Source organism: Rhinoderma darwinii, chromosome 1 (assembly GCF_050947455.1).
Source record: "Rhinoderma darwinii isolate aRhiDar2 chromosome 1, aRhiDar2.hap1, whole genome shotgun sequence".
Taxonomy (NCBI): domain Eukaryota; kingdom Metazoa; phylum Chordata; class Amphibia; order Anura; family Rhinodermatidae; genus Rhinoderma; species Rhinoderma darwinii.
In genome coordinates, this window is record NC_134687.1 from 169250871 (window position 1) to 169273230 (window position 22360).

General features: G+C 44.6%; 1 protein-coding gene across 1 annotated transcript in view; it reads left to right on the forward strand.

Moving 5' to 3' along the window:
- Positions 1–1862: 1862 nt before the first annotated feature.
- The window catches only part of LOC142738186 (bifunctional heparan sulfate N-deacetylase/N-sulfotransferase 3-like), a 365924-nt gene continuing 345426 nt past the window's right edge, over positions 1863–22360 (forward strand). The window contains exon 1 of the mRNA XM_075849744.1: positions 1863–2221. The gene's annotated coding sequence lies outside the window, so the exon portion shown is untranslated. The remainder of the gene's footprint in view (positions 2222–22360) is intronic.

Consider the following 22360-nt stretch of genomic DNA (forward strand, 5'->3'; position numbering starts at 1 on the left):
TCAGCCTGAAAACATCCCCGTAATTTCAGCCGTACCGGCATGTGCAGGCGCTTGAACGCCGCGTCAATTACGGCCGTAATTAGCGCTGCTATTCATTGGAGTCAATGAATAGCGGCTCCAATTACGGCCAAAGAAGTGACAGGTCACTTCTTCTACGCGGGCATCTATTTACGCGCCGTCATTTGACAGCGGCGCGTAAATATACGCCTCGTGTGAACAGACAAACGTCTGCCCATTGCTTTCAATGGGCAGATGTTTGTCAGCGCTATTGAGGCGCTATTTTCAGACGTAATTCGGGGCAAAAACGCCCGAATTACGTCCGTAAATAGGCCGTGTGAACATACCCTAAGGGTGGATTCACACGTGGCAGATCTTGCTGCAGAAATTTCTGTGACTGAAAATCAGTTCCATTAATCAGACAGGAACTTTCAGAAATCCATGCACCTGCTGCAGAAACAACCCCAATTCTGTAGCAAAACCTGCCTCATTTGAATCCACTCTTAGTACAGATGTAGCACTCTTTATCTTGACTCCTAACCATTAAATACACTGATTCAAGAAACTTTAATTTGACTCTTTCTATGGCTTTTGTTGTGTGATATCACGCTGCAGCAACTTATCAGAGTCAAGTTACACTTTGCTACATCTGTAGTTTCTTCAGTGGAAAATATTTGTCATCTACTGAATAGGTGATAAATGTTAGATCAGTTGGGGTTTAACCGCTGGAACCAACAGCAACCACTAGAACTGGTAACCCCAGCTCCCCATCTTCTCCCAATCCATAGAACGGTGGTGACGATAAGTGAGATTGACCGTCGCTTCATACAAAATTTGCTGGTCCTGCGAGGAGAGAGGCATTTTGAGTGGTCTCAGTCCCCCATTCTAGCCCTCAGTGGGAGTCAGAGGTCTAATCCCCATTGATCTAACATTCCTAACCTAGCGTTTCTTCAGTGGATAGATGAAAAAAGTTTTCTGCTGGAATACCCCTTTAAGTGCTACCAACAGGTACCTAAATGAGTATGTTTTCTTCAAAATATTCTGACTCTGGGAATATTTACAATATCTGTGATAGTTTCTATCCATCTTATTTCTAGCCATCCATAGACAGAATTTAAATATGTATTCCGATTCTGCTGCAGTTCACAAGATGTTCGCTTAGAAACAAAATTAAAACGAATGGAAGTTAAAATTGTCATCACTTTAGTCTGTGAACCAAATAAACTATTTCTTCGTTTTGGAGAGCCCCTTTCAGTTTCCCTTCCCCACCTCCCCTTCACAAGTTGTTCACAGGTTTCCTATGAAAGCTACAAAAGTGAATAATCTTAGAGTTTATAATAGTGCTTAGACAATATGCTCAACATTTATGAATTACCTTCTGATCTGTATACTGTATATGGTGCATTACGGTAGCCTGTCCTTAAAGAACCTGTTTTTTCCCTAAAGGTTCTCTGTCACCTGAGCAAATATCTAGTAAGTTTGACCTAAGGTCATTTCACTTAACCTGGAGTTATAACATCTTGAAGCACATTCTTATTAATAATAGCAATCATGTATAATACTCTTTAACACTGTAATAAAGAAAATTATGTTATTTCTATGAATTTCTAATACATGAATTGGAGTAAGATGAATGACTTCAGGTTACTCCTCCAACTCAGAGCTGCTTATTGTCATTGATTCACTGCAGAAACATACAGTGCAAACTCTACTAGACCCCCACAAAAAGCACAAGTCTTCCTCCCTAGGCCCCCTGCTTTCTGGCAGGAATAGACTAGACACAAAAAAAAAGTGTCTGTCGTTACAACTCAGCCAAACAGAGCTGCAGCATTGGAGCCAGCAAGTCCCTTCCCCCCGCTGCACGGACTCTTGACAGAAGGAGGAGAGAGCAGCAAAGGAGGAAAGGATGCTGAGGGTACCAGGGATACACTGAGATCAGCAGTAGCAGCTTGTCACCCCTCATGTAGCTCTAGTAGCTGTACAAGGTGCTGTTTTCTCAGTCACTTCTAGAGGATGGGTGTGATTATTTCTTTTTCAGTGCAAGGAATACAGTGATTGAAGGTAGGGATGGCGTGCATGCCCCTCCCCACTCTAACTGGCAGGCGCTGACCCTGGTGCTGAACTGGAGAGCTGTCCCAACAGAGACTGGAAACGACCCACAGCACTTCACACCTCTCTACATCATCAAGAGGAAGTCTGATATGTTGACCCAGGCAATTTCCAGGTATTACCAACACTTATCTCCCATACATCAATCAATGCTCTAACAGCTTCATGCAAGAAAGTTTCAGGTTGCTTGCCTGTGTTGTAAAAGTGCAGTGTGTCATCTATTTAGAAGTTTGCATATAATACCTAATACTAATAGTGATTATTGTTTCATTGTCATATTTGATAAGGTTTTGTTTAATTTCACCCATAAAAAGTATATACAGTTGCATTTAAATCTATATATAAAGCCTATGTGTAATATATTTATTGTCATACATTATGTAAGGGAATTGCTTTCATATGTCATTGTTTTGGATTATATTAACACATTGTCAATAATCATAGTATATGTTTAGTAAATATAACTGATGAAATGTATATACAGTCCAGTGATACATGCATGCAATAATTTAGCAATATGAAGATTCCTGTCTTTTCCATAGTCCCAAATGTCTTGATGAAATGAGCTTCTGCAGTCAATATATTCAAAACAGGAACCATTTCCCTTGTGTGTTTTATTGCTATTATTATTCTTTTTGTGGTATGCTTTCTGTTAAAGCTTTATGATTGAAATATCCTATGTGTAGCATGGATGCCCTCTTATGTTTTATGATTTATATTATTTTAATTGATTTCACAGACAATTAACATAAGGCATCAATAGTTCTCTATCCATCCCTTTCTGTGTGTGCAGACCTGAGAGTTTCAATATTAAGACATCAGGCTTACACTGTATGTGTGTTTCTAAAAGATTGCAAATAAATCAGGATATTGATTTTCTAGGTTCATCTTCTACTGAGTGGTAGTATTGCTCTGAGGGAAACAGAATTTAGAATGGCCAAAAAGATGTCACTTGTCTTAAGAAGGCTTTCTTCACTTGATAATTATGAGGATGATTTATTGCAGGCAGGGCTATTACTGCTGTATTTTGGAGGCAATTTCACAGGAGACAAAATCATTCACTAGTGTTAAAGATGATATTTCTGCAAGAGCTCCACATATTTGAGGAAATGAACACTTGAAGATCAATATAAGCTAGTAAAGTATTGTGATCATCTGACACATTGCAATTCCTAGTAAGACAAATAATCATTCAATTTAGCAAATGTCAAAACAAGCTTGATTCTTTTGTTTTTTTGCATAGTAAATTTTTCCTTTGTTAGGCTATGTTCACGAGTATTTTGGGGGAGGAATATCTGCCTCAAAATTCCGTTTGGAACTTTGAGGCAGATATTCCTCTCCCTGCACGCCGATTTTCGCGGCAATTATCGCGCCGTTTTTCGCCCGCGGCCATTGAGCGCCGCGGGCATAAAACAGCGAGAAATACGCTTTCTCCTGCCTCCCATTGAAGTCAATGGGAGGTCGGAGGCGGAAGCGCCCGAAGATAGGGCATGTCGCTTCTTTTTCCCGCGAGGCAGTTTTACTACTCGCGGGAAAAAGACGCCGACGCCTCCCATTGAAATCAATGGGAGGCGTTCTCGGGCCGTTTCTGCCGAGTTTTGCGACGCGGTTTCCGCGTCAAAAAACTCGGCAAAATACCCCGTGTGAACATAGCCTTATCAGATGTGTTGTAAAACAAAGATATATTAAAGAAATAAGCAAACATAAAACTTTACAACATATGCACAAAAAAAGGTAAGTAGTTACAGTGTCTAGTTGCCAAATAACTTGGGCAGCTGGTTTATGCTTGTCATTTGTCACATGTAGCAGTTTAAATCCACAAGAGGTTGTTAGAATCCAATTTGTGATTCAGAATGCAGCTGTAAATAGTAGTTGGATTGCCTTGGGATTTGTCAGTGTTTCTCAGTAAACAGGTTCTTGTCATAGATGGTGATATATAGACAAGGTAAGTTCATTGATGAACAACAGTGACAGCCTCGTTCCTTGTAGATATGGGTTTAAAAAAAAAAAAGGACTTGTAGTAATGCTGTACGAAAAAATCCTAAACATATGCAACTTCCAGCAGTTGTCAAATTAGACCTATAACTTCACAAGAATATACATGGCCGGCCTTAGCTATGTTAGACCAGTGCGGTCGCACAGGGCGCCAGCCGCCACACTGCAAGTGGGGCGCCAGCGGGTGTGTGTATCCCCGCGCCGTTGCAACTACCAGCGGGGATACACATACTAACTGCAGTCACCTTTCCACCCGGGCGCTTCTTCACTAAGTGGCCGTCGCTACCGCTGTAGCAGCCATAGCAGCTGCTAGCGGTGACACTGGGTTTGAGGGCGGTGGCGCCGCTAGCAGCTGCTGTGGCTGCTATAGCGGTAGCGACGGCACTATAGCAGAGCAGGGAGGTATCTCCCTGCTCTGCTGTCTACTAGCGCCACTGTAGCTCCATGAAGGAGCGGAATCCCCGTGTGGCCGGGGATTCCGCTCCTGGAGCGCTGCTTGATGTCTCTGTCCATATATGGGCAGTGACATCAGGGGAAACTCTTGAAGCGGAATCCCCGGGCACAACCTTGCAGACTCTATGACCGGGGATTCCACGCCAGGAGAAGCCAATGACGTCATGGACACAGACGACAGGAGCTTCTCCTGGAGTGGAATCGACGGTCATAGCGTCTGCAACGCTGTGGACGGGGATTCCGCCCCAGGAGTTTTCCCTGATGTCACTGTCCATATATGGACAGAGGCTTCAAGCAGCGCTCCAGGAGCGGAATCCCCGGCCACACAGGGATTCCGCTTCTTCAGGGAGCTACAGTGGCGCTATCTTTACTGGAAGGGGGGGTTGCTATCTACAGGGGGGCTGTGGGCTGTGTGGCACTACCTACAAAGGACAACTGTGCAGGAGCACACAAAATACTAATCTTTCGCGGGTATCAAAAAAAAGTGTGGAAATAAACTAAGATATAACTTTTATTTAATCTAGCTAAAAGGATTAATCCTTTACTCAGACTAAATAAAAGTTATATCTTAGTTTATTTCCACACATTTATTTGATAGCTGGGAAAGCTGGGTATTTTGTGTGCTCCTGCACAGTTGTCCTTTTTTGAATGTCTATTGCCAGCTAACAGGATAATTTCGTAGTCCTTGCACTACCTACAAGGGGGCTGTGGGCAGTGTGGCACTACCTACCAGGGCGCTGTGGGCTATGTCGCACTACCAACCAGGGGGCTGTGGGCTGTGTGGCACTACCAACCAGGGGGCTGTGGGCTGTGTGGCACTACCAACCAGGGGGCTGTGTGGCACTACCGACCAGGGGGCTGTGCACTGTTTGGCTCTAAAAACCAGGGGGCTGTGGGCTGTGTGGCACTACCAACCAGGGGGCAGTGGGCTGTGTAGCACTACCAACCATGGGGCTGTGGGTTGTGTGACACTACCAACCAGGGGGCTTTGGGGCACTACCAACCAGGGGGCTGTGGGGCACAACCAACCAGTGGGCTGTGTGACACTACCAACCAGGGGGCTGTGGGGCACTACCAACCAGGGGGCTGTGGGGCACTACCAACCAGGGGGCTGTCGCGGCACTCCCTACCAGGGAACTTTGCGAAACTCCCTACCAGGGGGCTGTGTGGCACTCCCTACCGGGGGCTTTTTGGCACTCCCTACAGGGGGCTGTGTGGCGCTATCTACAAGGGGGCTGTGTGGCGCTATCTACAAGGGGGCTGTGTGGCGCTATCTACAAGGGGACTGTGTGGTGCTATCTACAAGGGGGCTGTGTGGTGCTATCTACAAGGGGGCTGTGTGGCGCTAGCTACAAGGGGGCTGTCTGGCGCTACCTACAAGGGGGCTGTCTGGCGCTACCTACAAGGGGCTATGTGGTGCTACCCACAAGGGGGCTGTGTGGTGCTACCCACAAGGGGCTGTGTGGCGCTACCTACAAGGGGGCTGTCTGGCGCTACCTACAAGGGGCTGTGTGGTGCTACCCACAAGGGGCTGTGTGGCGCTACCTACAAGGGGCTGTTTGGCGCTACCTACAAGGGGCAGTGTGGCGCTACCTACAGGGGGAATCTGTGAGTGGGGGGCTGATGGTCATTTTACTGTGAGTGGTGGGCTGATGGTCATTTTACTGTTAGTGGGGGGCTGATGGTCATTTTACTGTGAGTGGGGGGCTGATGGTCTTCAAGTGGTTTCCACCTCTGACCTCCAATTGAAATTTTCCTGTGTCTTTTGCATTCGCTTCAACAGCTTAAGAAAAAATACAAAAAAAGGTCACAGAAACGCTGTCAGTTGCTGAAAGAATTTTGAGGCAGATTTTTTTTGCCTTACAAAAAATGTGTGTGAACATACTCTACGAGTGGAGTGCTTGTTCTTAGCCGTTTTCTGTCTTTCTCAAAACTATTTATGGCAGTGGGGCCCTGAGGAAATTTTGTTTTTCCAGTGCTGCCTCGAGTCCGAAAAGGTTGGGAAACTCTGTACTAGGCTACAGGGTCCCGTCATGGAGCAGTTCAGTTCGTCATGGGAACGGGGCCTAGGTGTGTACAATTTTTGTTTTTGTTTGGGGGCACTGTCTACAAGGGGGAGGTGGGGGGCTGTATGGCACGATCTACAAAAAGGAGGTGGGGAATTATGGGAGAAGAGGGTTGCATTGACAATCCAACACAATGGGCAGAACTTTGAACACATTTTATAAGTGATCAGAAACTTGTAAATAACTCATGAAAGAATAAAGTAACGTTAAAACCAAGCACACCATTGTTTTTCTTGTGAAATTCTCGATAAGTTTGATGTGTCATATGACCCTCTTCCCATTGAAAAAACTAAAGTTGGATACAAAATGTCCGACTTCAAAATGGCCGCCATGGTCAACACCCATCTTGAAAAGTTTCCCCCCTCCCATATACTAATGTGCCACAAACAGGAAGTTAATATCACCAACCATTCCCATTTTATTTAGGTGTATCCATATAAATGGCCCACCCTGTACATATAGATATATTATTTGACTTATTTTACTTCAACACTCAAAGATGAATGCAAACAAGTTCATCTCTTTTACTCAAAATGTAGTTTTAAACGTATTCTAAAATTTTTTGAAATGTCCATGATTAAAAAAACATGGATCTGCTTTTTTTCAGAAACAGCGCCACAAATGTCTAAGGGCTGTTTGTGGCATTGCGGCTCAGTTCCATTCAATAGATTTTATGTATGATAAAAGGACTACTATAGGTGTATATTAAATGCTACTTACAAGAAAAGAAGTACTTTTATGTATTCAAGGTACTATAATTCTTTATTTTCTTTTCATAATTTTTGAAAAAAGTAGGACAAGGCAGTGATTTGTGCCATGTCAAAATATGAAATGTGATGATTTCCATATGTATGTTTAAGAAGCGGAAGTGTAATACTTACTAGCTTTTGTCATGAAAATTGTTCTGTCAAATTACATTTAAAATAGATGAGACTCATTTTCTAGGTTATCTGTAAGCTTGCATTTTTAAGATATTCTGTTAAAAACATGTTCTCTGGTAGCGGTGACTAAAATGTAAAAGTACTCTATGAAAATATAAATACATATCTATCTATCTATCTATCTATCTATCTATCTATCTATCTATCTATCTATCTATCTATCTATCTATCTATCTATCTATCTATCTATCTATCTATCTATCTATCTATCTATCTATCTATCTCATATCTATCTCTATCTATCTATCTATCTATCTATCTATCTATCTATCTATCTATCTATCTATCTATCTATCTATCTATCTATCTATCTATCTATCTATCTATCTATCTATCTATCTATCTTATATCTATCTATCTATCTATCTATCTATCTATCTATCTATCTATCTATCTATCTATCTATCTATCTATCTATCTATCTATCTATCTATCTATCTATCTATCTATCTATCTATCTATTTAAATGTGATCAAATATTGTTCGGCTGACCTCAGGATCAGCCATAAATTTTATTTTAATGGAGAACCCCTTTAACTTACATATTAACACTCCGTTTTATTAGAATAATCTGATCAATCTTTCCATGTAAATAATCTCTCTGCAAAGGTGTCATTTTTATATTCTCCAAAGCATAATAGCATATTCAGGCCATTGGAAAGAGCCCAAAAAGGACACCTGCTATTTACAATAAGCTATACCTCAAAATGTACAATAATATATGGATAGCTAAAAGGGTTATTCCCATCTCAGACATTTATGGCATATCCACAGCTTATGCCATAAATGTCTGATAGATGCAGGTCCCACCTCTGGAACCTGCATCTATATCGAGCACGCGGGCCATCTTTCCAATTAGTCCCTGCCTGAGTCGGTGACCAGCGTCCGCCTCACCAGACCAGACCGGAGTCGGACAACCCCAGTTCTCTATATAGGTGCGGATGCCAGAGCTGGTACCTGCATCCATCAGATATTCATGGCACAACCTGTGAATATGGAATACATGTCTAAGATGGGAATAACCCTTTAATACATGTTAAGAGGTAAATTATAAAACAAAAATGTCATACGTACCAAACATCAGGGCTGTTTGTCATTAGGATCCCACCTTAAATTATGATAAATGACCTAAAGCATTCATTTATAAGGTGCTACAGTGTAGATCATAGACCAATATGTTTTAAAAGGGGTTTAATATAAGTTATGGGATGTTTTACATTTAAAACATGAAAACGGAATTTCTTCTACACAGGTTTTAATGAAATTGTATAATAGAAGAAATACAAGTAAATATGTAAGTTCCATTAGTGCAGGAGCAATGAGTGTCAGAGCACTAGGCTGATTATTTTGGTTGTAATCATTTGTTTGATGCTTGCCAGTGTATTGGCCGGATTCTATAGTGGCCATTCATTATTCTGTTGCTTCTGGTGATATTAGAATCCTTGGTGAATTTCTTGTTGAAGGATGATTATTCCATCTAAATAAATGTACCATTCTCTATAATCCAAATCTCCAAAATTGCTATATTGCAGTCAATAGAGTATAGATGAAATTCTAGAGAATTCCCAAACAGTGAATGTTAAGGAATAATTTATATGTTGGGAAAAAAAACTTTCAATTATTATAAAGAATGTTACTTTATCTGATGACCGGGGATCGAAGCGAAATATTCCCTAACTATAAGATATGAACTGTGTAAGGGCAAAGCCCCACGTGGCGGAATTGCTCTTGAATTCCGCTGCAGACACTCCGCAGCGTTAATCCGCAGCGGAGCCGTTTCTCCATTGTCTTCCACTTCTTTTTAGTAGGCTTCGTTTAGACGTGGCTGAAAATTCCGCTGCGGAGCATAGGCTGCGGTGCGGAATTTGGTGTCCGCAGCATACAATGGATGTTGCGGACCAGTGGCGGACTGGTTGCGGACTCATTGCGGTAGTTCTCCATTGACTTCAATGGAGATTCTAAATTCCGCAATGAAGTGCGCAGATGTCATGCACATGTTATGTGTGCTGCGGATGCGTCTTGCTTTTTTGACATGACATTTCTTCATTCTGGCTGGACCTATGTATTTCTACGTCTACAGCCAGACTGAGGAAGTCAATGGGGCTCCCGTAATTACGGGAGCGTTGTTAGGAGACGTCAGTAAATAGTCACTGTCCAGGGTCCTGAAAGAGTTAAGCGATCGGCAGTAACTGGACAGTGACTAACGATCCCAATATACAGCAACCTGTAAAAAAAATAGAAGTTCATACTTACCGAGAACTCCCTGCTTCTGTCTCCAGTCCGGCTTCCCAGGATGACGTTTCAGTCTAAGTGACGGCTGCAGCCAATCACAGGCTGCAGCGGTCACATGGACTGCCGCGTCATCCAGGGAGGTCGGGCTGGATGCCGAAAGAGGGACGCGTCACCAAAACAACGGCCGGTAAGTATGAAATCACTTTATGGAAGCACTTTTACCGCAGTACGCAGCAGCTAGTCCGCATCAATTTACTGCACATTTTGGGCAGATCCGGCGCAGAATCTGCAACGCAGATTCTGTGCGGCATTGATGCGGACAGCTGCGGAGGAAAACCGCCACGTGGGGCCATGCCCTAATGCTTCATTTCCCCCTGTGGTGGAGTAGCATAGGGAGTTGAACACTTAGGCCCCATGCACACGAACATTCTTTTGTAGCCACAATTCCCCCAAAAATCCACGGGGGAATTGCGGCCCCATTCATTTCTATGGGGCCATGCACACAGAAAGAATGGGCATGTCTTATTAGGGCCCTGTTCTGCGGTCCATTCTCATAGAAAATAATGGACGCGGCCATGTGCACGGCCCACGATTTGCGGGAGGCTCGCGGGTGACACTCCGCTGCCGGCCGACCTGAAAATCACGGTCGTGCACATGGCTACGGTCGTGTGCATGAGGCTTTAGGGCACGTTCAGATGTGCCAGAATTCCACTGCTGACAAGTCATACTGGAAATCCGCAGCAGCCTTTCTTTCCTTTGGTTTCTATAGCTTTCTAGGTAACTTAGTTTAGACGTTGCGGAAAATACGAGTGCAGATTTTAGGCTGCGGTGCAGAATTTACACTCCGCAGTATGCATAGTCTGTTGCGGAGAAGCAGCCGAGTTTAACTGCGGATTTCAGCTTTTGCAAGGCAAAGGCTGGTATCGGCGGCAAGTTTGCTTTGATATCTGCCATGTCTGAATTAACTGTCAAATCTGCAAATTTTGCTGTACATTCGTTGCGTAATTGCCGCAAATTTGCGTCAAAATCTGCAGCGGAAAATTTCTGCCTTGTCTGAACATGCCCTTACTCCCACAATTTATGATCATCTTATTATCAGGGGAATCATTTAATGTAGACAACCCATTTAAAGTCAGAACACTTATGCAAAAAAAACAGGATATAGAAGATATTTTTTGTGTTAATTTCTGCATTTACAATATATCAACTTAAAAAAAAGTCGTTGCATCCAAAGTTGTTGTTAGAGGCAAAGTGGAATTGTATATTTCCTTTGAAAATAATCCTCTCTCTGGCCTTTGGCAACTGTTAACACGTACAGCTTCCGAATTGTTCTGCATACTCTTTCAAAAATACACTTAGCGAAAAAAAAGATATTTTGCTGAAATTCAAACAACACATTTGACTGAGTCCATGATTATTTGCATTCTGTGAATCACACAACTTGATGCTGTGTTGTTCCCGTTGAGAACGCTTGTTGCACTTTTGGCTGACAAATTAACAACTAAAGCATCAGCAGCTGTTTGCTCATATTTTGCCTCTGTGCATAAACTTTGAGTCTTAATATATAAAGTGTTCTGCATTTGTGCAGAACAGAGAAGAATACAATATTATGGTGCAGCCTATCTCCTGCCTACTAAATGGTTTTCAATCTCTCTCAATATTAATTGACAATATATCATACAGTAGTGCAGTGGCGGATTAAGTAGACGATGGGCCCTGGGCTGTTACCCAAACTTGGGCCTCCCTTGCGCACCGCCGCCCTGCCGCGCCGTAACTATTTTTAACTACCTTTTTGGGCAAGCATTAACAAATGGGTGTTACGGATTCCCCTTGTCACAGGGCTGTGTCCCTACATACTGACAGGATCACACTGTGCTGGGACACATCCTCTTGACAAGGGGAATTGTCTATCAGTCCTGGACTGCAGAAAGACTTTTTGTGAAATACAAGGATTTCCTATAATAAAAATGTCAGGAGAGGTGACAGATTCTCTATAAATCTAGTGACTCACAGGTGACGACGTCTCAGATTCTAGTAGTTTTTTTCCTCTTTTCTTCTCCATCCGGTCCAGAGCTCATGACGACGTCTCCCGGCCATGACTGATTTCTGCAGAATTTGCCACTCAGATGTCTTCGACTCCTCACTTTTCCAACATTTCCACACCTGTAAATGAAAATAAAGTTATCATGGTGCCACATATCCCACTGTACATAGTGCCACACACAGTCCCCTGTACATAGTGCCACACACAGTCCCCTGTACATAGTGCCACACACAGCCCCTGTGGATATTACACCCCCCCCCCCATAGATAGCGCCACACACAGCCCCTGTACATAGTGCCACACACAGCCCCTGTGGATATTACACCCCCCCATAGATAGCGCCACACACAGGCCCCTGTACATAGTGCCACACACAGCCCCTATAGATATTACACCCCCCCATAGATAGCACCACACACAGCCCCCTGTACATGGTGCCACACACAGCCCCCTGCACATAGTGCCACACACAGCCCCCTGTGGATATTACACCCCCCCCCCACACACAGCCCCCTGTAGATATCACACATCCCCCCATAGAGAGCATTACACGCAGCCCCCTATAGATACAAATTAATATCCCCCCCCAAATGGAAATCTTTAGCAAAGTTTCCATCACCATTGAGACCAATGGTGATGCAAACGGAAGCTAAGGTTTCCATTTGCCTTTCCGTTGAGGGGTTAACCAGACGGAAACCCTCAACGGAAGGGCAGCGGTTATGTGAACAGGGCCTTAGATACAGGGCCCATGTGCATGTGTGATACTGTTTGTTGGACCCTGTATATAAGCCTAATGTAGGCTTAGATACAGGGTCCAGCAGACAGTATTCTTATGCAGTATAAGCTGGGCCCTGTATCTAAGCCTAACACACTTTAGGCTTAGATACAGGCTTTAAAGGTTTAAACATTGATGGCCTGCCTTCAGTATAGGCCATCAATAGCTGATGGGTTGGGGTCAGACACCCGGGACCCCCGCCAATTAGCTGTTTTGAAGGGGTTGCAGCCGCTCGTACGAGCGCTGCTTCCACTTCATTTCCCTCACACTGTGAATCGCTGACACGTCCGTGTCGGCGATTCAGTGTGAGAAAGTGACCTGAATGAAGGGGAAGTAGCGCTCGTATGAGCGGCTGCAACCCCTTCAAAACAGCTTATTTGCGGGGGTCCCGGGTGTCTGACCCCAACCCATCAGCAAAACAATAAAACTAAACTTACCTCCTCTTCGGTCGCAGGTCCTCACTGTATCAACTGTCGGGACGCTGTGCGCGGCGCATAGCATCGTGACGTTATGCGCTGCGCACAGCGCTGTGACGTCACAACATCCGATGCGCTTCAGGAAAAGGAGGGGTAAGTACTGTCAGTTACTATAGTAACAGGGACCGTGTAGTTTATTACATAGGCCCCAGTTACTATAGTAACTTTTCATTGATGTGTGAATGTGGCTGCCGCTAGCACTGGGGCCCCCTCCGGTGCTAGCGACGCCACACCAGGCATGAGGGGGGCCGTTCGATTATGGGTGGTTCGGACGGCCATGGGCCCCCCGCGAGCCTTGGGGCCCGGGCGGCCGCCCGAACCGCCCTAATGATAATCCGCCACTGCAGTAGTGACATTATGGGATGATGATAATGATGATGATGATGATGATGATGATGATTATGATGATTATAATGAAATAATAGTACATGTAAAGAAAAAAAAAACAAAAACATTGGAACAGCACTCTGTAAACGCTAGGGGCACATTCAGACATGGCAGAATCGCTGTTGAATTCCCCTGCGGACAGTCCGCAGTGGAATTCTGCAGCAGCCGTTTTTTACATTTGTTTCTATACATTTTTAGGAAACTTAGTTCAGACGTTGCAGAAAAATGACTGTGCGGAAATTAGGCTGCGGTGCAGAATTTTCCCTCCGCAGCTTGCACATTATGTTGTGGAGAAGAAGCGGAATTTCACTACGGATTATAGCCTTTGCAATGCAAAAACTGAAATCTGTGGCAAGTCCGCTGTGATATCTGCAACGTCTGACTTACCTGTCAAAAATGCAAATGTTGGTGCAGATTCGTTGTGTAATTTCCCCGAATCTGCACCAACATTTGCAGCGGAAAAATTCTGCCACATCTGAACATGGCCTAGGGCTTGTTGACACGTAACAGAATTGCTGTGTATTTTCCAGCCTGAATTGCAGATGAAAAACATGTAGTAGAATACAGTAGCAGCATTAGTGGCTGAAATGTAACAAATCTCATCCACATGCTGCATAAAATTTCCGTCCCGAAATTCACCTGCGGTGCATATTTGTCTTTTCGCAGCATGTCAATTCCTGCTGCAGAAAAGTGGACTGAATTGCTGTGTTTTTCAGAGGAGATATCACCATCTCACAGATATGAAAAAACGCAGCAAAATCCGCACCATTTTCTGCATTAAAAAATGCAGTAAATTGAGCAGTTTTTCCGCAGCGGAATGTCTGCTATTTTTAGCGGAAATGCTGCTCAAATTTTCTGCAGCAATTACGTTTTGTGTGGACAAGCCCCAAGACTACCTAATGCATTTTATATAGATAAATTTGCATTGCTGTTATGTTTACTTACAAAAGTGAGGCTCTTTGCGCATATTTTGATCAAATTGTGTGAGCCTACCTGACACAACAAGGCGACCACTTTTTAGTGGGTCCATAACCTTATAAAACACCTCTATTCTGTGTATTTTTAGGTTCGGCACCCACTTAAAAGAGCTCGCCATGTCGTGGCAGGTGGGCTCACACAATTTAATCAAAATGCCCGCTAAGAACCTCACTTTTGTAAGTAAACGTAACACTAATGCCAATTTATTTATATATGTAGTGTATAAGGTAGTCTTATCATTTGCAGAGGGCATTTTGCTAGGATGTGCTGACCAACTTTTTTTGTGTTTCATGAGAAATACACAAAACTATATATCCCCGTATTTTTGACAAAATGAACCAACAAGTTACATTTTACCTATTTCAAAGAACCAGAGTTATGGAAAACGATTATTACTTTATACTGATTCTTTTAGTTTTTTTTCCTTTTTTTTATTGAAATTCAACCATTTACACAATTCTTCTGGTATGGCTCTATCCCTGACTTACCTGTGCAGCCACAGCTTGAGACAAGAGTGCTGCATATTGAAAATTACACCTTTAACAATTCAGCCTTGATTAAAGGGGTTGTCCGGGCACGGACAACTGATGATCTATCCACAGGATAGGTCATTAGTATATGATCGGTGGGGGTCCGACACCCGGACCTCGCACCGATCAGCTGCTCCAGCTGCCTCTAGACACGGATATCCATGCCGGAGCCAGATGGCTCCAGTTCATAATAGCGGCCGAGCAGCAGTACTGCAGTTCTGCTCCTGTTCAAATGAATAGGAGCAGAGCTGCAGTTCGGCAGCATGGACGCTATGCATCTGCTTTCGGCTACAAACTCTGCATACACTGCATAGCATCCGGCGTCTGGAGGCAGCCGGAGCAGCTGGTCGTTGCGGGCTCTAGGTTTCGGACCCCCACCAATTATATACTGATAATCTATCCTGTAAATAGGTCATCAGTTTTCCATGCCCGGACAAGCCCTTTGTATTTGTGATTATTTTTCAATATTTTTTTTACATATTTTTTCAAATTGAAACGTGTTTACAGTGAAAAAAACATGTTTTGGATATGTGTCATATGGTTTACAATAAAATTTATATAAGGTGGGGGTTTTCATACCCATTTTCAAGTTCTAATGCACCTGGTTGCTCATAATCGTCACACTCTATTGACTGTGAAATGACGAGCCTTAGGCTGGATTCACACGAGCATGTTCAGTCCGTAAAGGACCGAACGTATTTCGGCCACAAGTCCCGGACTGAACACACTGCAGGGAGCCGGGCTCCTAGCATCATAGTTATGTATGACGCTAGGAGTCCCTGCCTCTCCGTGGAACTACTGTCCTGTACTGAAAACATGATTACAGTACGGGACAGTAGTGTACGGACCGAACATGCTCGTGTGAATCCAGCCTTAGGCATCATTCAGATGAGCGTAATTCTCATCTGTTTGCCGTGCGTTGAAATCTCTCGTAGCACACGGACCCATGCAATTCAATGGGGCCATTCACACATGCATTGTTTTTCACGCAGCGTGTGTCCGTTGCGTGAAACTCACTTCATGTCCTATATTGGTGTGTTTTCACGCAGCTAGTCACTCATTAAGTCTATGGGTGTGTGAAAACCACGGAAGGACACGGACGACATCTGTGTGCTGTCCGTGTTTTACGCATTAAATACTTGCAATTCAATGGGGCCATTCACATATGCATTGTTTTTCACGCAGCGTGTGTCCGTTGCGTGAAACTCACTGCATGTCCTATATTGGTGTGTTTTCACGCAGCTAGTCACCCAATAAGTCTATGGGTGTGTGAAAACCACGGAAGCACACGGACGACATCTGTGTGCTGTCCGTGTTTTACTCATTAAATACATTGAAAAGCAGAGAAATAAATGAAAAAAAAATGTTTGCACGGACGTGAAGAATGCATGCCACACGCAAAGCACACTGATGCCAATACGAGCAGCTGCATGCAAGCCTTAAATCACCAAACTCAATTCCAAGCATCGGATGGAGTGGTGTAAAGCACGCTGCCCCTTGAGCAGTGGAAACGTGTTCTGTGTAATGATGAAGCACGCTTCTCTATCTGGCAGTCTAATGGACGAATCTGGGTTTGAAGAATGCAAGAACTTTACCTGCATGACTGCATTGTGCCAACTGTAAAGTTGTGGGTTATTTTTCAGGGGTTGATCTAGGCCCCTTAGTTCCAGTGAAGAGAAGTCTTAATGCTTCAGCATACCAAGGCATTTTGGAGAATTGTATACTTTTAACTTTTTGGGTACTGTTTGGGGAAGGCCCTTTTCTGTTCCAGCATGTCCAAGTACACAAAACAAGGTCCATAAAGACATGGTTGGGTGCGTTTGGTGTGGAAGAAGTTGAGTTAGCTTCTGTTACCCTTGTCTGTTTGTCTGTCATGCACTTAGTGAGCGTAGGGACCGTCGCCCAGTTGTACGCCGTCGCTTAGGACGGGCCGTTGCAAGTAGTCAGGAACTGAGTGTCGGGTAGATTAGGGCTCACCTGTCTGTCTCCCTACCCCGCCATTACATAATCACAGGCCCATATACCTTTTCTACCCTGGTCCCTGTCACAACTATGGACCCCCTTGAGACCCTGGCTCAGCAAATGCAGGGCCTCTCCCTGGCTCAGAGCAGCAACCAGCAATATGCTACCCTGGTAGTGCCCCCCACCTCACCTCTTGAACCCCACCTCAAGTTGCCTGACCGGTTCTCAGGGGACCGGAAGACTTTTTTTTCCTTTCGTGAGAGTTGTAGGCTCTATTTTAGCTTAAAGCCCCACTCCTCAGGTTCCGAGAGCCAGCGAGTGTGCACATACCCTAAGAGGGTAGTTTCTTATACACACCGGAAATATGGGAAAAACTGATTTTCTAATGCAATAATATTTATTATGCTATGTTTTTACTCCAATTTACTTTTTCTTTTTTTTTTTTTTTATTCTTTATTTTGTTGACCCAGGAGGTCCATTTTGTAACATACAAGGTACATAAAACAGGGTAGTGCACATTTAGAGTACATACTCCGACAGCAAATGTACAAAAAGCATAAACAGCATAAATAAATTGTTATACATTAATGTTCTGATTGAAAAAGAAAAAGTAATGAAAGGAGATTCCAGCTTTCCAAAGTGAGGCTGGAGCTGAGTTCTCAAGCTAGAGAATGAAGATAGAAAGTGAAAGCGGGGAGGAGAAAAAGGGGGGGGGACCCTCCACAACATCCCATAGGCAAAGGTGCTATTCCGGCTGACTACAGGAATGCGGCTCTCGTATGATGTCTTTATAGGAGTCCGAATCCTGAAAAACTATCCATTGGGTCCAAGTTTGGCAGAACCTGGAGCTTGAGTCGTGAATAACGGATGTCAAGTCCTCCATATGCATGATGTCGTTAACCTGTGAAACCCAGAGGGCTAGCGTGGGGGAGATGGATCTTTCCACCGTAGCGAGATGCAATGACGTGCTGCCATCACTAGAAAGTGAAGCAGAGAACGCTTATACTTGTTCGCTGGAATGTCGCTGTGATGAAGAAGGAAGAAGGCCGCGTCCAAAGTTACACTTGTATCTGTGACTTCAATTATCACCCGTTTTATGCCTTCCCAAAATGGGGTAAGGAGGGGACATGACCAGAAGGTGTGAAGGAGGGTACCAATGTCTTGCCCACATCTCCAACAAATAGGGGATGCTGTGGGGAAGATGTTATGTAGGCGGGCTGGGGCAGAGGCGTAGCTAGGTTCTTCTGCACCCGGGGCAAAGATTCAGATTGGCGCCCCCCCCCCCAACTTATTTCCCGACATCTCCTTTCCCCTCGCCATGTTTTCTTTCCCTACCAATCAATGAGGTGTAATTTTTTTTCACGATTTTTTTTAATGTAACGCGAGTATAAAAGCATTTCTACATTTTACAAGCGATATAGTTATATAATGTAATTAACATAAAAATAAATTAAAAGAAAATAAATTAAAGAGGCCACACAGCCCCCCTTGTAAATAGCGCCACACAGCCCCCCTTGTACTTAGCGCCACACTCCTCCCCCCTTGTACTTAGCGCCACACTGTGAACAGACCGGTGAGCGGTAGCCTACCGCTACCACTCTCCGCTCTGCCTGGTGTGACTTACCGGAGAAGCCGAGGAGGTCATGCGGCGCAGGCAGCGGCGGAGTTCCTTCTGACTAGGGTTGGTGACAGCCAGGGCCGGCCTTAGGTTGGATGGCGCCCTGTGCGGGACTCTCTATTGCCGCCCCCTACACAAACCAAACATTAACCACCTATATGGACACGCTGGAACATATATACTGTACATACATAAAGATAGATATTTAGACATACAGGCAAATATACATACACACATCAGGAATATATACATACAGGTAAATATATAGACGTACAGACACATATACGCGCACACACACACACACACACACACACACACACACCGGCAGATAAATACACAGACAGGATCATATACAAATACATAAAAGGCAAAAATATACAAGCACAAAGACACATTCACAAACAGACCCATATATACGCACACAGGCACATATGTACACAGCACAGATAATGTAGTAGATGTTACCTGCAGTCCTATGTAACACCACAGATAACACAGTGATAACTCTCTGAGTACAGATAATGTAGTAACTGCTGCCTGCAGTCCTATGTAACACCACAGATAACACAGCGATAACTCTCTAAATACAGATAGTAGTGTTACCTGCAGTCCTATGTAACACCACAGACAACACACAGTGATAACTCTCTGAGTACAGGTAGTAGTGTTACCTGCAGTCCTATGTAACACCACAGATAACACACAGTGATAACTCTCTGAGTACAGATAATGTAGTAGCTGTTGCCTGCAGTCCTATGTAACACCACAGATAACACATTTTAACAGAGCTGAGATTGTAATTTAGCACAATGTGTTATCTGTGGTGTTACATAGGACTGCAGGCAACAGCTACTACATTATCTGTAATCAGAGTTATCACTGTGTTATCTGTGGTGTTACATAGGACTGCAGGTAACACTACTACATTATCTGTAATCAGAGTTATCACTGTGTTATCTGTGGTGTTACATAGGACTGCAGGTAACACTACTACATTATCTGTACTCAGAGAGATATCACTGTGTTATCTGTGGTGTTACATAGGACTGCAGATAACATCTACTACATTATCTATACCCAGAGCGTTATCACTGTGTTATCTGTGGTGTTACATAGGACTGCAGGCAACACTACTACATTATCTGTACTCAGAGAGATATCACTGTGTTATGTGTGGTGTTACATAGGACTGCAGGTAACATCTACTACATTATCTGTACTGTGTAGCAGAGCTGAGATTGTAATTTAGCACACAGTACAGATAATGTAGATGTTACCTGCAGTCCTATGTAACACCACAGATAACACAGTCATGTCTCTCTGAGTACAGATAATGTAGTAGTGTTATCTGCAGTCCTATGTAACACCACAGATAACACAGTGATAACTCTCTGAGTACAGATAATGTAGTAGATGGCAGAGACAAACACATGCAGAGACACACACATGCAGAGACACACACATGCAGAGACACACACATGCAGAGACACACACACACGCAGAGGCACACAAACACACGCAGAGAGACACTCACCATGTCTTCTTGCTGACAGGTCAGGACGGGCTGTGTGTGGGCGGAGCTTCCTCTCTGCTTCTCGGCAGAGCACAGAGCACAGGCAGAGCTGGGAGGCTGCAGCACGGGAGTGCACCTGTCCCCTGACCTGAGTCATCTGACCTCGTCACTGACGTGAGGTCAGGTGACTGGACTGGTCCACTCCCTGGCCGTCACAGACCCCAGTCAGAACGCCGTAATGTCCTGGCTGTTCCTAAGCTGCTGCAGGTGTCCCACATACGGGGCGCCTGTCAGCAGCGATCAGCTGCTCTTCGGCGCCCCCCTTCCCTATCCTCCGGGTTGCGCCCGGGGCAAATGCCCCGCCTGCCCCCCCCTAGCTACGTCCCTGGGCTGGGGTCCTATACCAGCGAGAGAGTAGTTTGAAGCTTGCCTCTTGGTATCTTGAACAGATGGAAGTTTTTTGAGCCATAAGGCGTATACGCTGCCCTTGTGCGGGAGAGAAGGATATCTCTAGATCCTCTTCCCATTTTGAAATGTATGTAGGGGTTGGCATATCTGGGGGTTCCATGAGAATTTTGTAGATTGCGGACAATGTATGTCTAACCAAGTCAGAGCCTGTACAGAGGGTCTCTAGTGGGGTCTTTACCACTTGGTAGGACATAGGGGCTGAGATAGAGGTTAAAAAGTGTCGTAGTTGCAGAGAACGCCAGTGTCCCAACGGAGGAAGATCAGGAATCTGGGCCATATCCGCACCAGAAAGCCATTCACCGTCTGTCAAAAACCGATCTGCACGATACCATCCCGAGGATTGCCATATACGGAAAATTGGGTCCGTCAAGCTAATGGGAAAGGATGGACTGCCCAGTATCGGAAACATTGAGGAAGGGAGTGGCAAGCAAGATGTCCTTACTGAGGGGAGAGAGCAGCACACTAGTGTTGGGCCTATAGTAGGGTGGTGGTGGAGATGTCTGAGTTGGCTACGGTGTAGCCACGGAAGAGCCGATAATGGAATAGAGTAGAAACTCTGCTCCAGAGACACCCAAGACTTAAACGTCGCGTGTCTGCACCAATCAACTACCCTAGCAAGATGAGATGCAATGTAGTAGGTGCGGGCGTCAGGAAGAGCTAGCCCTCCCGATACCCTAGATCGACACAATAGCGTGCGGGAAAGTCGTGGAGTCTTACCATTCCAAACAAACGCAATCTGAAGAGAGTTGACCATTTTAAAGAACTGTGTTGGGATGGCTATAGGAAGGGTCTGAAATAGATATAGTAGCCTGGGAAGTGCATTCATTTTGAAGATGGTGCAGCGGCGCATCCATGTAAAGGTGCCTTTGGACCATCTGGCGCAATCTGCCTTAAGTTCAGCAAGGAGTGGGGGAAAATTTAATTGAAAGAGATCTCTCAGATCTGCTGATTGGCGAACCCCGAGATATTTCAGAGCTGTCGGAGTCCATTTAAAACTGAAAGATTGTTTCAGGGCCGCGGAAAGATGGGGTGAGAGAGAAATGTTCAGGGCTTCGGACTTAGAGAAATTAATTTTTAAATTGGATAAACTTGAAAAACGTTGGAATTCCCGCATGAGATTAGGAAGGGAGACAGTTGGGTTGGTCAGAAAAAAAAGCAGATCGTCTGCGTAAGCAGCCACCTTGTTAGCTGAGATATTCGTAACTAGACCCTTCACATCCGGGTTCGCACGTACATGGCGTAAAAAGGGCTCTAGTGTCAGTACAAAGATCAAGGGTGAGAGGGGGCAGCCCTGTCTGGTGCCGTTGTGTATAGCAAATTCCTCTGAGAGAAGTCCATTTACTCGAACTCGGGCAGATGGGCATGAGTACAGTGACATTATCCAGCCCATCATATGGGATCCAAGGCCAAGACCTGAGAGGGTTTCTTCCATAAAGGTCCAGTTGACTCTATCAAACGCTTTTTCCGCGTCCGTAGATAAAAGCATAAGGGGTATACTGGAGATTTTGGCCTTGTGGATAAGATTGATGGCTCTAGTTGTATTGTCCCGTGCCTCTCTACCTGCCATGAACCCAGCCTGGTCTGTATGCACAACTCCTCCAATCAATGGTGCAAGACGATCCGCCAGAATCTTGGCAAATAATTTGATATCCGTATTGAGGAGGGATATAGGTCTGTAGCTGGCACATTGTGTAGGGTCTTTTCCAGGCTTGGGGATCACCGCAATATGAGCCCTAAGGGCATCGGGAGGGATGGGGGAGGAGGCAGAGTAGGAATTAAAGGAGGCTAGGAAATGTGGCCCTAGGGCCGTCAGAAA